Genomic DNA, 14,521 nt, shown 5'->3' with positions numbered 1-14,521 from the left:
CCTGGGCCTCAAGTCCCTGCTAGACCAGGCCGCTTCTGCACATGCTGCTCTGGGCCTGGAGCCCCCCACCCCCCTTCTCCTCTTGGCTTAGTGAAGTCTTTTTTATCCTTCAACATTTAGTTCATAAGCCACATCCTCTGTGAAGGCTTTCAAAGAGGGCCGCAGACAGCCCCTCCCACCCGCGTACCTCACAGCCTTCTGAGCTCATAATTTGGGGGAACACGCTTCTGAATCTAAAGTGCACATCTGACAGTTTAGACAGCCCAGCATGTGCTCCCCTGGCAATGGCACAGATCACTGAACAAAACCCAGAAGAACCTCATGGAGAGGATTCCTTGTTCTCCCTCCCACTAGCCGGCGAGCGGGCCAGGGAGGACCCCTCCCTGAGGGGGGCTGTGTGTGTCGGCCGAGGGCCTGGCACGATGCCCCACGCAATCAGTGTTGGCTGGATGTGGGAAGATTAGACCAGGCCTGAGATCCTTCACGATAAGAACGGATCCAAAGCTCATGTGTAAATTCCTCCCAATAACCCAGCAAGCCAAACCAGTAAACGCCATCGTTTCTATCTTGGCTTTATCGCCTAGAACAATTCCCTTCTCCTGGCCTCCACTTTCTCATCTGTGACTTAGGGATAGGAGCAGCCACCTGGAGGGGTTGCTGGGAAGACTCTATGAGCGAATTGAAGGAAATTAGCAAACACAGGACCTGGCTAAGGAGTCTTTGTTTCAGGCACAAAGATATGTGTAGCTCATCACTATAAACAGGAACTGAGAGGCAAGGTCATGTCCTAAAATAACTTAAGGTTAGGATTTCATTGGGAATTTTAAAAGTTAAGACAATGTAGAATGTTACTCATATTTACTAACAGCTTGAGCTTAGGAAGGTGCATCCTCCTAAGTTTTAAAGTACTCTTTGATTTTCCGCCCACACAATTCACAGTCGGGCTGGGGGAGGTGTAGATGCACCATTTGTTGTGCTGCACCTTTGTTTATCTGCTTCGTCTGATCCCAAACCCAGCCATGCAAAGGAATCATTTGGGTGAGTGCTGTTACAGATTCCTGGGCCCCACCCCACACACACCTACTGAATCATAATTGAGGGCAGGAAGGGGACTGCAAATCTACATTTATAAAAACCTCCCCTTGTGGTTTGATAATCTGCGAGTTTGGGGAACTGCTAATATATATACCACTAGAAAAGCATAGCGCTCAAAATCCTCAATTTCTGAGCTTTACCGTCTTTAAAGAACGTAAAAAACATATATTCGCTTTCTCAGTGCCTCTTTCACCTTTATACCGTGGTCTGTTCATCCTGCTGCTGGAAAAACTGGCTCCAGTTAAACAATAGGAGAAAAAAAGGTGCAAACTTTACCAGCTTCCCCACCTTCTTAGCCTCAGTGAGGTATTTCCCCCAAGTCCTACTGGGGCAATTTAAATGCTAATGTCTTAAGTACAACAATCTCTTTAGCAATCAGAATTGTTTTTCTGCCAATCCTTTTTCTCTTTATTTTTATATTTGTTGGTTCATTCATTCATTCATCGGCTAGAGACGCGTGTGTTTAGAATCTTCTAACTTTCAGACCTTAAAAAAAAAAAGAAAGAAAGAAAAGAAAAGAAAAGAAAATATTCCATCCCGGTATCTTCTCTGCAGTACTTGCAAGAGGAGAGGAACGCATCCACCCCCTAAACCTGAGATCTGCAATTTGAATGTGCTGAGTCACCTGGTCTTTGCAGGGTCAAACATTTTGCACCTAGGAAAAGAACTGCAGAAAATCAAACTGTGAGCAGCTAGCTGGTATGTTGTTATTTAAATACCAATAAGAAGACTGGAAAGGGGATAATGCATAGATACCTTGTACCTTACTAATTAACTTTTAAACTTGTTTTCAGAGATTTCTAATAGTCTGGTAAATCCTCTTTTCTGTTTGATCATTTGTTGGCGAAATTCTTTAAATATTTCTTCCTGTTCCTAGAAAGTGAAAATGAATATAAACGGTAAAGCAGTTGTCTTACAACGTTCAGAAAAAGGGGGAGAGGGGATTGTCTTTGCCTTTATTCTGAAGTTTTGCATAATTAAGCTTCGTGAATGAACTTTCTTTTAAAGAATCAACAACCGAAACCTAACAGGAATGAGAGCTGATGTCTAACTGTAGCTGAACTTTTAGGAAGTCTGTTTTCCTATTTGATCATGCAGTTGAATAGACAGCGAGGAGATGTTACTACAACTGAATTAATAGGGGAAGTGGCAGGAAGCTGCAGAGTTTCCTTAGAATCGGAAAGAAAGTTTATAGAACTCTTGCTGGGAATGCGGATTATAGATAAAGATAAAACTGGGAATCATCTGTATTTAGAGCTGCATTCTTACTTTTATAATACAAAAGTGATTCCCTGCAAGTATCTGGGACTAAAGAGAATGCAAGCATTCCTTCAAGGAAGTCAGAAACTTCTGTTTACCCATATTAACAAACCTCCTAAGGTCGTTTCACCAGATGGACATTGACTCTGGAACCAGAGGGTTTTGAGTCATGGGTGGGGAGCAGCAGCTTGATCCCGTTGTGGATGGAGCAGTGGGGACCAGCATCGCCAAACCCGCACCTGCGGAATAACAGCAAAGTAACTCCTGACCTCTGAGAGTTCACTTCCTCTGCGCTGAGGACTTAGTCCCATTCTCCCCTATGCATCCTTAGAGTCACCTATAAAGGAGGAACTTTTATTTTTAATAGCTTAAGGCTGAGTATACGAAAACTTAGAGCCTAAGTCATTCCCATAGTCGGTGGCAGAGGGAGGATTTGAGCCCAGGAGAATGACTCTAATGCCCTGGTGTCAACCGTGGAGAGAGCCTCTCAGCTCATAAAGATGACTACTCACCGGCAAGGAATGTTAAATATGGAAAGAACATCATCAGTTGGTTGGAGTTCTTGTTTTCTCTCAGAGAACAATTATGGTGGGGGGGGGGGGGTGGGGGGGAGGCGGGGATGGGAGAAAGAGAAGAAAGAGCAGAAAGACTGCAAATAGCCACCCAGGAGCCCAGGGGGACTTTAGAGCGAGCTTCTGACTTACTACACCTTCCTGCCCACAGCTGTTGTCTGTGGCCCCTGCAGATGCGAATGGGGAATGCATCACACACCTGCAACGTTTGTTTCCAGCTTAGATTGGCAGACATGAGGGGATGCCTTGGCATTAGAGAATAAACATTAGAAAATCCTAACGAAGCTTACTGCCTTTCATTTGACTCTGCAGAACCAGAGGAGGCTGACATTCTACAGGTAGAATGAGGGCCCGTGTTGGGGAGGGCAAGCACTGGAGCATCCAGCGTTCAGATCTGAAGAATGGGGGTAGGGGGTGGGGGGGTGGGCAGCGTAGGCCTCAGGGAGACATGGCTCTAAGTCTGGTGACCTGGGGCAAGTGATTTGATCCCTATGAAATCAGGATGGGGGGATCCCTGGGTGGCTCAGCGGTTTAGCGCCTGCCTTTGGCCCAGGGTGCGATCCTGGAATCCCACGTCGCGCTCCCAGCATGGAGCCTGCTTCTCCCTCCTCCTGTGTCTCTGCCTCTCTTTCTCTCTATGTCTATCATAAATAAATAAATAAATCTTAAAAAAAAGAAAAAAGAAAAAAAAAGAAATCAGGATGGCTCCTTTTCTTCACAGGACATAGCACGGGACCAGAGGAGAGACTCAGCAAAGGGAATTTTTTCCAATTTGTACTTCCTGAGAGGCCCAGGTGTAACTAGTTCCCAGACAGAGTTTCCTGGGAGACCATATAGGTGCTCGGGATTCAGGCAGCTGTGTCTGAGCGCCAGCTCAGGTCAGGGCAATTCTCATGGAGAAGATGAGATATGCTCAAAGATTTGAAGTTGCTGAGTGAGTTAGCCACGTGGGGTTCTTGGTGGAATAGGTTTCCAGGCAGAGAAAATAGCTAAGCAAACAGAAAATTGCCTACTGGCAAGGCTTAGGAATAAAAAGGTAGGCAGGGTGGTTGGGATGGAGTGGAGGTGGAGGGGAGTGGGAGAAGGTGAGGTCCAAGGGGTGCCCTGGTGGTTCAGTCGTTAAGCATCCAACTCCTCCTGGGTTAGGGTCAGGTCCTGATCTCATGAGTCATGGGACCGAGCCCCTTGTTGGGCTCTGCTCTTGGAGGGAATCTGCTTGGCGTTGGATATTCTATTCCTCTGCCCCTTCCCCTGGCTTGTGGTCTCTTTCTCAAATAAATAAGTCTTAAAAGAAAAAACTGTGAGGTCAGAGAAGTAAAGGAGTCAGACTATTTGGCATTATCTTGAGGACTTTGAGTTTTACTATGAGAGAAATATGGAGCCACTGCTAGGTTTGAGCAGAAGAGAATATGACGTGACTGAGGTTTTGGAAAGATCATTCCAATTGCTGTACTGAGAATAGACTTATAGGGGCAAGCTGGAAGCAGGGAAACCAGCTAGTAGCCATTGCAGTAATCCAGACAAGAGAAGATAATGGCTCTGATCGGGTTTCATGACAGTAGAGGGGCTAAGAAGGATCAGATTCTGGATATATTTTGAAAGTAAAGCCAATGGGATTTATCAACATGGGTCAGATATGAAATGCTTTTGGCATGAGCAACTGGAAGGCTCGAGTTTGTCAAAGACATGCAGCACAGGGGAGGACACGTAGGTGGAACAGATTTGGGGGGAAGACTAAGACTCCCTATTTGTCCATGTTGACATCCAAGTGGAGGTCAACAAGTGGAAAGAGAGGTATGGTCTGGTGATGGGTATTTGGAAATGGTTAGCATATGAATATTGAAAGCCTGGTGACTTGGGGAGATCATAAGGGAACACTGACAGAGAAAAGGCGAGTCCAAGGACCGAGCTTTGGGGCATTCCAACATTGAGAGCTCTGGAAGAGGAGGAAGGATCAACGATGGAGACTTCAGACAAGGCAACGAGGGAGGCCCTTTGGAATGTGGCATTCACCAGGCAGATGGTAAGGAAAGAATTCTAGCTGAGGGAAAGGGTGAAAGCAAAGACCCAGCCTGTGAAAACCTGACTGGGGAGAGAAGGGAAAGGAGAGCAAGTGGTATGGCATGGGGAACTTGTGGGGGAAGAGTTTGGGAAAGACCACAGGTGAGGCTGGAAAATGGGTTTCCCCAATTCGTAATGGACTTGGGCTCTCAACTTAAGACTTTGGTGGTTTATTTCGTGAGGATGATGGCTAGGACTCACCGAGGTCTTGCTCTAATCTGTCATGTGTCAGGCGCTGTGCTATGCACATGACATACATCTCACCATCTCATCTTTATCCCCGCCCTTAAAAAAATAGGATTATGATTCTCTGTAGATGAAGAAACTGGCTCAGAGAGGTCAAAGATTTCACCCAAGGTTACCCCTCAAGTAACTGCCTTTAACCCAGGTAGTCCCAATCCAGAGTCCATCCTTTTAACAACTAACCTATCCTGTCTCCTGGAGGCCTGGCCCTTCTTAACTGGGCGTTAGAAGGTCAGAGACGGAGAGCTTGCATCATTTCTCTGAAGAGGCTCTGGCTTCACTCTATGTCTTGGAGGAGATGCTTTACGTACAAAAGTTCAAGATAGATTTGAGGCCCCCATGAAGTTTTTCAAACAGGGCAACGACTTGATCACAGTAGCGTGTTGTAGCACCTGACCTAGTGGCAGTGCGGTGAACAGAGTGGATGAGGGTGACCGGGAATATGGGGAGGGAGATAGATTTGGAAGAGATGAGCTGATGTGGAACTGCTGAGGGACCTGAGGGCTGGCCAAGCAGTGAAGTGCAGGAAGGGCCCCCCACCCCCACCCCTGCACCCCCAATAGTCACTCACTTTCCCACACCCGCATCAGTGTTGAGAATGGCCCCTTCGGTTAAAGCCCAGGTTTTTAGACACTCTCCAAACACCTCATAGTAAGAGATGGTGGAAAGGCAAGAGATGCGCCCTTTTCCTATAAAGCAGGAGGCCGGCTTGTTCTCTGGGGGCCCTTCCTTTCATAAATCTGGTGGTTCGAGCTGTTTGTTTTCAACACTTTTTGTTTTTTTAAATATATTTATTTATTTATTCATGAGAGACACAGAGAGAAAGAAGGAGGCAGAGACACAGGCAAAGGGAGAAGCAGGTTCCATGCAGGGAGCCCGATGCAGGGCCTGATCCCGGGACCCCAGGATCAGGCCCTGGGCCGACAGCAGTGCTAAACCGCTGAGCCACCCAGGCTGCCCTAAGCATAATTTTTGATGACAGATTACAAAGTGACTGTGGGGCTCTGGCTTGCCTGGACATCAGAGATTTGAGCCATAACTACTGTAAGTAGAATACTTCCATTCCTTCTCTTGTGTGTTTTAAAGCATGTCTCAGTGACTGCCTCCGTGAAAGGGAAGGTAGTAAGATGCAATTACACCAAACTGTTTCAGTGTAATAAAAAGGCCTCCACAGACCCATGAACTAATAATTGGAAAATAAACCCAGTTCATCTCTATTAAGGGATATATTTCCAATAAAATTTTACTTTTTATGTTTAATAATTATCAAATTTTGTAGTAGACTTCTGATACTTTGATTAATTTTATACTACTAATAATTGGAATTTATTACTACTCAGGCCAGAATTTTTGTGTATTTGGTAAACTGTGGTCACAGAAACTTTATTTTCATTTTTTATTTCTAATTTTTATTTTATTTATTTATTTTTATTTCTAATTTTTAATTTAACTTTTAATTTATGGATATTGTTTGTGGATGAGATCTATGGAAAGCTTATTAATAAAAAGCTTTGAAACACAAAAATTAGGGCACCTGAGTGGCTCCATCGGTTGGGCCTCTGATTCTTGGTTTCAGCTCAGGTCATGATCTCATGGGTCACGGGATCGAGTCCCTTGTGGACTCCATATTCAGTGGGAGTCGGCTTGGGTATTCTCTCTCTGCTCTTTCCCCCACTCATTGGCATGCTGGCTCTCTCTCAAAAAAATAAATCTTTTTTAAAAAAGAAAGGAAATATTAAAAATTGGGTTTAAAATCTATGAATAACACAAACATTTGTACATGAATGTCTATAGCAGCATTGTTCATAACAGCCAAAAAAGAGAAACAACCCAAATGTCCACCATCTGAAGAATAAACAAAATGTAGTATATCCAGATAATGGAATATTATTGGAAAATAAAAGAGAATGATTACTGACACAGGCTACAACATGGGTGAACCCTGGAAACATTATGCTAAGTGAAGGAAGCCAGTCACAGAAGATCACATATTGTATGACTCCATTTGTATGAAATGCCCAGAATTAGCAAACCTACCGACAGAAAGTAGATTAGCGGTTGCTTAGGGCTGTGGTAGGGCAGCAGGGAATGGGGAGTGATTGCCAATCGGTATGAGGTTTCTTTTTGGGGTGATGAAAAAATGTTTTAAAATGGATTGTGGTGGTGATTGCACAACTCTGTGCCAAAACCCATTAAATTGTATGCTTTAAGTGGACGAATTGTATGATAGGTGATTGATGTTTCGATAAAGCTAATAAAAAAATCTGTGGGGCAAATGGAATGGAAATAGGACTTGAAACAAAAAGAAGAATGATATGTCATTTCTGAGGATTAAAGATCTGTGCATGCACAAAGTACCATACACTGGATTCTCGGCCACCATTTGAGTTTGGGTTAAAACTTGGATGTCAAATTAGACATTGCATAGGGGTCTATAGATTTTATTTTAGGGGATTCATGAGCAAAACGGTTTCAAGCCCAGTGGAGGTCTGCTAAGCAGAATGGTTGGATTAAGACAACAAGACTACAGGAGGAAAACGAGGAACACCAACATTTAAGGAAAATGTAGGCTAGCCTCAGAGGTAGGAGGAGAACGAGGAGGACTGTTCCCAGGTGGAAGGGGTGCCAGGCGTCACCTGCATGGGCCCGTGAAGGGCTCGAAGCCATCCATTGGATCCAGCTGGCGATTATGAGGTCATTGACTCTGGCACCCTCCTTTTTAATAAACTAACTGCAATCCAGCACAGAGGCTATGGCTGGAAACAGAGTCGAGAGAGATTAGAGAAGAGAGCAAGAGGGAGGAAGTGAGGACACGACTGCCACCGCTCTCTTAAGAAGTTAGAACACAGAGATAATGGGGCAGCAGTTTGCTAACTCTGGGGAGAAGTGGTGTAAAGGTAGTTGTTACTACTCCAAAATGCAATCAATTTGAACATGTTTGTGGACAAAACGTAAAAAGCCGGTGAGCGAGAGCGTGAAGACGGGAGAGATGCTCCTTTCTGCCGGTGGCAGGACGTCCTGAGCATCAGGTGGCATCGGCGGAGGCCCCGGGGAGGCCCGGGACGCCTTCTGGCTTCCTTCAGAGTTGTGCCTCTCTCCTCCAGCGAGCTGGGCATGTCATCACTCGGTGGTTCTGTGGGACCTCACACAGTCCTCGCTCAGGCCGCGAAGCCACTATCTTCAGATACTTGGTTTCCTCAACTGCTTATCTCATTTTTAAGGTTGCAGATGTTTAGGGCTCGACAGGGTAGGGGTTGTGGGTGGACCGACAGGCTTGCTCCACATTCTTTTGAATCTGATTGATTTAGGGTAAGAGGGGCTTCCAAATCTCTTGAGCGGGACTGAAAGAAAGAGGTTTTAAGGTAAAAAAATTGAACTCCCCTTAATTCATGTGAACTCTACTGGAAGTTAAGAAACCAATCCTCCTCCAACGCTGGAGGAAATGGGTCACAGGTGGGAGGCGGAGGAGAGGCCTTTTCCTTCTATGTGCGGCCTAGGCCTGCGCGCACCAGCTGGGCCCCAGCGTGCATGGTTGAATGTGCAGCATCAGACCAAAGAGGGTCATGTGAAAATTCACAGCGAACAGGGTTTTTCCCCGCCAGGCACTTCACTGTCACTCCGGTTCACTTGAGCCAGTTTCATTATTTTTTACTCCCTTACGAAACGCTCTCAGCAATAACTGCAACAGTAAAAGGAGAAGAAAGGAAGTATTTGTGTAATATTAAGAGAGAGGCGTGGTGGGGACAAAGCATCTTGCATTATTCCCTGCTGCAATGGGAAGAAAAAGACTGAGTCAAGGGCATTTCTTACATTCCTCATGTATCTAGAGCTACACACCTACCACGTGAAGGTCACAGCGGACGGACACAGTGAGGTCATGGTGCGGGGCGACTTCCTCCTCTCAACCTCCTCGGCCTTTCTATTCTCTTCAGATGGCTTAGTGTTAGTGCTTGGAGAATTGGGGAATAGGCTAGAAGGTGGCCGAAGGCGCATGTGGTTCCAGGTAGATGGAACTGAAGTTCCCTGGCACTCTGAACAATTTTGCAGGCTATAGTCTGGTGGAAGCATAGTAGTCGTAACATAACAAGAATTAGCAAGAGAAATTATCTTTGTTTCTGAATTTATGCTTAATATTGTCATTGTTCTCATTACGGTGTTACGAGGCTGTCACTACCCGCCCCCCCACCCCAGGGTGCCAAGAGCACAAAGATAAATAGCACGCCGCCTCATCCAGGTGTCCATGGGTCCGTGTCCTTGGGTGGAATTCAGGGCCTTTGTGAACTTGAATAGAGAAAAGATCACATTTTCAGTCACCTCCTTCAGAGAGAGATGGTGATGGAAAGCCACAGCGGGATGAGCCACACCTGTGAAGCACGCGCGTTTCCACAGTACACATCCCATCACAGCTGTTGGCGGCTCCCTTGAAATAGTGCGTCACCCTGTCACCCTCCCACTACTTCGGGATGAGCTGGTGATTTGGCCGGCGGCTGCGTATGGCCCCTTCATACATCAGTAAAAAGGCCCGTGTGTTCTTTTGTTTTTAATTTTAACTTTAATTTTTTTCAGAGATTTTATTTACTTATTCATGAGAGAAACACAGAGAGGCAGAGACATAGAGGATGAAGCAGGCTCCCTGCAGGGATCCCGATGTGGGACTCGATCCGGGGACCCCAGGGTCATGCCCTGGGCCGAAGGCAGATGCTCAACCACTGAGTCACCCAGACGTACATCCCGAATTTTTATTTATTTTTTTAAAGATTTTATTTATTGATTTGACAGAGGGAGAGCACAAGCAGGGAGAGCAGCAGAGGGAGCTGAGCTGGGAGCCGGCCGGCCATGGGGCTCGATCCCGCCACCCGGGCACCCCAGGGCGCACGCGTTCTAACAGCAGAGACGCTCTGCTCCTTGGGCGACCGCAGGTCATAATACGGATTACTGCACATGCCTGTGCGTTTTGCCGGGTTCTGAGAAGGCCTCACGGGGCTGCCGCAAGTGGCCGAGGCCCCCAAATAGTGAAGAACTCCTCTAGATGCGCACCTTCGGGGGCCGGGGGCGGTTAGAAGCCTAAACAGCTAAAACTCAGCACCAGGTGGCCCGTGGCGGTTAGAGATCCACCCGGACCCACAGGAACCCAAGCAGGGGAGCCCCTCCGCCCCCGAGACTCCTGCCGGCCTCTGGCCCCAGCCTGGAGAGCAGGAGAGAGAAGCCGAGGCCCCGGGCAGGGGGGTGCAGGGGGCACAGGGGATGCAGAGTGCACAGGGGATGCAGGGGGCACAGGGGATGCAGGGGGCACAGGGCACAGGGGGTGCAGGGGGCACAGGGGATGCATGGGACACAGGGGATGCAGGGGACACAGGGGGTGCAGGGGGCACAGGGGATGCAGGGTGCACAGGGGATGCAGGGGGCACAGGGCACAGGGGGTGCAGGGGGCACAGGGGATGCATGGGACACAGGGGATGCAGGGGGCACGGGGGTGCAGGGGGCACAGGGGATGCAGGGGTCGCAAGGGACGCAGGCCCAAGGCCACCGGGCCTGGTGGGGGGGCGCCGAGGGTCCGCTTGCTGGACCGAGGCCGGGACAGGCGAGGGGGTCCTAAGCTCGCTCTTTAGAGCCATTTAATTTATGGGTTCAGGGTGGACGGGGCTCGAGCTCCTTGAGCCCAGCCGTGGAGTGCACCCTGCACGGCAGATGCACCGACGTTCGCACCTCACTTACCGTGAGCGCAGATGCGGGGTGAGTTTGACACGCGCAGACCCATGGAAATGCCACCGTCACAGTGAACGTCTCTGTCTCCCCTTCCCCTAAAGTGTCCTGAGCTCCCCCCACCCCGGGTGCTCCAGCGCCCGCCGATCCCCCGCAGATAGAGGCATTTGCTCTTCTAGGAAGAGAGTCCTACACAGTGTCCTCCTTTGGGTCCGGCCTCTTTTATTCAGCAGGACGCTCTCCTTGAGAGGCATCCACGCCCCCACGCACCAGTAGTCCATGCCTTTTTTACTGCCGAGTGGTGTTTATCATAAAAGCGTGAAAAGGGGGGAAAAAGGGGGAACCCAAGCCTTGTCTTCATAATACAGAGTTTAAAGAGGGAGCGAGATGTCTAAGGCTTATCAAATGGGAATACGGGTTAAAAATTGAGAAATGCTGCTCCGGAGTGTGGCCAGAGTGCATTCCAGCCCAGGATTCTTCTTGCCGTCGATGTTAAACTTGAGCACATTTGGAAATATTTTAGACCTGAAAGCAAGCTTCGGGACATCAAAACCGAGCACCACGGCTGGGCGGCCCTTTGCAACCACAGGCTTTCTGATGAAAAGATTTGTGGAGCCCGCCTAATGAAGTGTTCAGAAAGCATTCTGTGTGTCATCTGTTTTCCTGACGTCCTCCTCATTGGGCAGATAAGGGACAAGAACTATTTTCCCGTGTTGCATAAATAGGAAATGAGGTATAGTGAGTTTGAGAGAATTATTACTCGAAATAGAAGTGAGTCAGGGGCAGATTGAGGACTGCTCACGACCTCGCCTGATCCCCTAATCCGAGCCTTGCTGGCAGGCTGGGCCCTAGGTTTGAGAGAAAATACAACGTTTTCACTTTCACTTTTGTTCTTGTGTGGGTTGTGATCGAATCTTTACATTGGAGGAGTGAAGGGGGTGTTTTTCTCTCTCTCTCTTTTTTTTCTTTCTTTTTGAGACTTTTCACCTTTCCACGTGGTAGATGCCAACCTCTGTGTTGACTCCATTCAGTTGAATTCCACAACCAGGTGCCTGTTTTGTGCAAGGCTCCTTCCCAGGCACCCGGGAGGCACCACGCTGGAGAAGCCCTGGAGGTGCCTCTAAGAGCCCGTAGGACGAAAGGACCAAGTGAGAGTTGAATGGCCTTTCTTACCGTCTTTTGGCTCATGGAAAATTTGAGAATCTGGTGAAAGTTCTGAGTCCTCTCTCTCTCTGTCTTAAAAAAAAAAAAAATGCATGTATGTGCACACACACACACACACACACACACAGAGTTTCGCAATGATTTTACAGTGTTTGGAGATTCCCCAGCCCCCAGCCCCAAGCTTGTCGGTAGAATGACCTTAGGGTGGGCATGAAATGGAATAGTATTGCCTTGAAGGAAGCACAAAACTGTAGTCACGGACTAGAAAGAGAGATTAGAGATAAGATCCAGGTGGGTCAGAGGGGCGGAGGGCGGGGGCTGGTGGGATAGGTATGTTTTGATAGACAGGCCTGTCTAGTTAGAGGTCAGGTATTAGTGTCCAGGAGGCAGCGTTCCAGCAGAGGGAAAAGGCCAAGAAAGGGAAGGAAGAAAAGGAAGGAAAAAAAAAAAAAAAAAAAAGAAAGGGAAGGAAGGTAGGAAGTAGGAAAACTCAAACAATCCAACCAGCTGAGTTTGGCAGGAGGAAGATTACATGATGAAGACGACTCAGAATCATTAGAAACAGTCAAAGGTAGAGGTCATGTTTTGAGTGACATTGGAAACAAGGTGAGTTTTCTCTTGCTCCTCTTCCCCCCAGTAAAATATCTTTTTTTTTTTTTTAAGATTTTTAAAATTTATTTATTCATGAGAGACACAGAGAGGGGGAGAGAGAGGCAGAGACACAGGCAGAGGGAGATGCAGGCTCCATGCAGGGAGCCCGACGTGGGACTCGATCTCAGGTCTACAGGATCACACCCTGGGCTGAAGGCAGTGTTAAACCGCTGAGCCCCCCAGAGGGCCCCCCAGTAAAATATCTATTTTTTTTTTAGGCAGAGGTTTTGGGGTGTCAATAACACACTCTCAGTGTAATGAATTAAGGAATAACAAAAATCAGAAATTCTCGTATAATCTTATTTTTTTATTTTTTTTAAATTCTCATATAATCTGATCTCTAGTCATAGTTGGTATGTTTCGTTCTAGTTTATGAACGTCCTCACTTGTCCCTGCCCCAACTCAGACCCACCACCCTTGTTATAAAATAGGTCCTGTAAATTTACCGCAGTTTTTATAACTCTGTTTATGTTTATTTAAATCACAATAAACATTTTATACAAATATCGTTCTTAATTTTTTTTAAAAAAATTTATTTATTTAAGAGAAAGAGCAAGTGTGAGAGAGAGAGAGATCAGGAGTGAAGGTTCAGAGGGAGAAGCGGGGTCCCGGCTGAGCGGGGAGCGGGACGGGGCTCCATCCTGGGACCCCGGGGTCATGACCTGAGCCAAAGGCAGAGACGCTTTTCTGACTGAGCCACCCAGGTGCCCCATATTGTTCTTAATTTCTAAAAATATTATTATTTCCTTAGGCTAGATACACAGTGGAGGAATGACCGGTCTGTGCGTACAACCTTCTTTGGAAGACGGCAGGCTTGTATCAGCAAGAGGCTTTCCGAATGGTACCTGCCTGTTATCTTTTTTCCTTCCGTTCATTTTTTTTTCTTTTAGTATCCTTTGCTCCTTGGCCTGTTTCTTAAACACTGGAGCTCCCCCGATCCCCACCCCTCCTGGGCCTTTTCTCCCGGAACAGTCCCTGCTTGGTACGCATTCCCGACAGGCACGTGTTGAATGTCCACGATGCACAAAGCATCGTGTTTAATATTATGACACGTAGTTTTCACCACCACCCTGTCACGTAGTGATTAATATCTTCAATTTTCAGACATGGAAACCAGAAAGGAGAGCTTTCCCAAGGGCAGAGCCCCAGAGGCTCCTGGGGAAGCTCTGTGTCCATCCCCTTAAGTCTGCCCCTTTAGCTTTCGTGTCTCTACTGAGCTCCCCAGCAGCACACTCCTGGTGGACGTTTCCATTCGGGGTTCCCATGGAGGCCCCGGACTCGGTATGCCAAAGCGCAGCTTCCAGGGCACCTGGGGGGCTCAGTCAGCTGAGCCCCTGGCTCTTGGATTGGGCTCAGGTCACGATCTCAGGGTCCTGGGATGGAGCCCCATGTCGGGCTCCCGGCCCAGCGGGGAGTCTGCTTCTCCCTCTGCCTCTCCCTCTGCTTCTAGCTCCATTCACGCTCACTCGCTCTCTCTCTCTCTTAAATTTTTAAAGTGTGGAGGCTTAAAAACAAAAATAAAAACTTTTTTAAAAAAGCTCAGCTTCCAGCTCTTATCTTGGAACTAGCTCGTCCACTGCACTTAGCAAGTCCCTAATCTACCCTTGACAGCTATCTCCTGCCCCAACCACCCCAGCCCGAGTCTATGCACGAATTCAGTGTCCACCACTGTAGCCCATCACGCGGAGACCACGACTCCAAGACCTTTGGTGCTTGACCTCGGTCTCCCTGCCTCCAGTGGACATTGCTGCCACCATTCCTGCTCCTGGCAA

The sequence above is a fragment of the Vulpes vulpes genome, chromosome 13 (genome assembly GCF_048418805.1).
Source record: "Vulpes vulpes isolate BD-2025 chromosome 13, VulVul3, whole genome shotgun sequence".
Taxonomy (NCBI): domain Eukaryota; kingdom Metazoa; phylum Chordata; class Mammalia; order Carnivora; family Canidae; genus Vulpes; species Vulpes vulpes.
Note: the sequence above shows the minus strand (reverse complement) of the source record.